We start from the raw sequence: 2,942 nt of genomic DNA, 5'->3' as shown, positions 1-2,942 counted from the left end.
AATAAGCTTGAGCTAATTAGTAAAATTATAAAATAACCTCCTAAAATCATGAAACTTGGCAGTAAATTCCTTTAATATAAGAACTAACTCTGAGTAAATTTCTAGGATTTGTAGAAGACTCAAAGTGGTATAAATACTCAACTGAACAGACTGATAGACACAAATGGACAGTGAATGAGGTAGTTCTGGTATTTGACTGAAAGGAGGGAACTTTGGATATAATTATCAACTGTAAAACCCACAGAATTCTCACAGGGAATTAAGCTAACAATTTGGGGTGTTAGAGTTAAGAGATTCCACAGATTAACACAGGAAAGACTCAACTAAAACAAACAACAAAGCTAAACTAACCACAGTCTCAGCACAGGAAAGTTTATACTCTACTAACAGGTACTTAATCAATAACCACAGTCTAAGCACAGGTTATTATCAAGCCTGACTCTAATCTACAGACTAAGCACAAGATTAAGAGGTTCAAATTTGAGAGAAATCTCAGGTTTCATTCATAAATCAGCTCTGTTACAACAGTCTGAGTTGAGGTCCTTATATAGGCCTTTTTAGGTTACAAACTTGAAAGGAAACTACATCCAAGGGTCAGGATCCCTTCTCACATGCTGGTAAAAGTCCAAGTACAATATTACAACGGTTTAAAAGATCTTAATTGTAAATCGAATGAAAACAAAAGAGAAATGCGGTGACAAAGTGACAGTTGTGGTCCTTTGCTTTGCATTACGCTTTTCTCGTTGAGTGTAGGCACTTGAGGACGAAATGATTGAGTCCTTGGCATTAAAATTGGCTCTAGGTTGTATCTGGTATATGGGAAGACAAGCCAAAAGTCCTTTGAGTGCTTTTTCCTCATGGTGTAGCCAGAAATAGAAAGGTTGCTTTTGATGTTTGTCATTTGCTGCAGTTCTGTCCAGCTTGGATTTCTAGGACTTGCATTGTGATTTTCCCTTGGACCCCTAGGACTTTTCTGAGCCTAATTCATTGACCAACCAGCTGGCTAGAGTGGCAGCTGGTGGTTGGGCTTGTACTCATACCTATTGGCCACTAAACTTAGCTCAGCTTGACTGGTTTCTGAGATGGGTGTGGTGTTGCCTTGGACTGTCTGTTGAGGTGAGGTGCCCTGGTCAGTGGCTCCTGCTGCAACCTCCCCTGGTTGAACAGGGCTTGTCCTCAAGCCTGGTGACTCCTCCCCCTCAGCATCATCATAATATGGACTTAGGTCACCCACATTAAAAGTGCCATGCACCTCATACTCTCCTGGTAGATCTACTTTGTAGGCATTTGGACCAATCCTCTCAACAATTTCAAAGGGGCCATCAGCTCTTGGCATCAACTTGTTCTTCCTTCTTGATGGAAACCTCTCTTTTCTTAAATGAACCCAGACTAAATCCCCTGGAACAAACTCCTTTCTTTTCTGAGGCACCTTGGACTGTTTCATGTATTTCTCATTGGTCTTCTCAATCTCCCTTTTCACAGTTTCATGGAGTTTCAGGAGTTGCTCTGCCCTGGCTTTAGCATCATGATTCACCTCATTTCTTGGCACAGATGATAAGTCTACAGGCATTAGGGGATTAATCCCATAGACAACCTCAAAAGGACTATGACCAGTAGCAGTTGATGGTGATCTGTTGAAGGCAAATTCTGCTGCTGCTAATTTGATGTCCCAATCTTTTAGACTCTTGTTTACAAGACATCTCAGAATCCTACCCAAGGTTTTGTTGGTGACCTCAGTTTGGCCATCTGTTTGGGGATGGTGAGATGTACTGAACAACAGTTTGGTTTTGAGCGACTTCCATAGAGTTTTCCAAAAGTAACTCATGAACTTTGTATCTCTATCTGAAACAATTGTCTTTGGAACTCCATGAAGCCTCACAATTTCTTTCGGGTATAGCTAGCTCAAAGAACACTGGCAAAGATCTTCTGTCTTCTTGCAAGCTATAAAATGGGCCATTTTATCAACTCACAACAACAACCATGATTGAATCCTTTCCTCTCTGTGTCCTTGGCAATGCAACAATAAAATCCATGCTCACATCTTCCCATGGCTTGCTTGGCACTGGTAATGGGATATATGGACCAGTTTGGAAGGAACTCTTAGCCATTTGACATGCTGAACATCTCCTGAGAACATTTTGGACATCCCCCATCATTTTTGGCCAATAGAACTGTTCCTGTAGTATGTCCAGTGTTTTTTGAACACCAAAATGCCCTCCCAAGCCTCCTGAATGGACTTCCCTGATTAGGAGGTCCCTGTAGGAGCCCCTTGGAACACAGAGCTTGTTCCCTTGGAATAGAAACCCATTTTGCAGTAAGTATTTGTTCCCTGGAACCCTATGCCCCTCAACCTGTGTGATCCACTCCTCGAGAAGTCGGGTCTTCCCGTACATCTCTTTCATGAACTCAAAACCAAGGACCCTGGTTCCCATAGTGATGAAGGAGTGCCTCCTTGATAGTGCATCTGCCACTACATTTTGTTTTCCTTCCTTATACTTGCTGGAAAAAGTGAATGACTGCAAGTACTCCACCCACTTAGCATGTCTGTGACTCAATTTGTGTTGACCATTTATATACTTCAAAGCTTCATGATCAGAGTGTAACACAAATGGCTTTGGCTTCAAATAGTGGCTCCAATGCATGACGCCCGATAATTGCATAAAATTCCTTGTCATAGGTAGAATACTTTAATTTAGCTCCATTCAACTTCTCACTGAAGTAAGCTACGGGTTTCGAGCTTGGATCAGACTCGCACCAATGCCTACTCCACTGGCATCACACTCTACTTCAAAGAGTTGATCAAAGTCCGCAATTTCGAATAGGAGTCTCACACATCAATTTCTTAATCCTCTCAAAGGATTGTTGAGCATTCTCGAGTCCGGTGGAACTCTCCTTTCTTCATACACTCGAGTAATTGGAGCAACAACTGAATCAAGTTCTTG

Source organism: Silene latifolia, chromosome 9, assembly GCF_048544455.1.
Source record: "Silene latifolia isolate original U9 population chromosome 9, ASM4854445v1, whole genome shotgun sequence".
NCBI classification, from domain to species: domain Eukaryota; kingdom Viridiplantae; phylum Streptophyta; class Magnoliopsida; order Caryophyllales; family Caryophyllaceae; genus Silene; species Silene latifolia.
Note: the sequence above shows the minus strand (reverse complement) of the source record.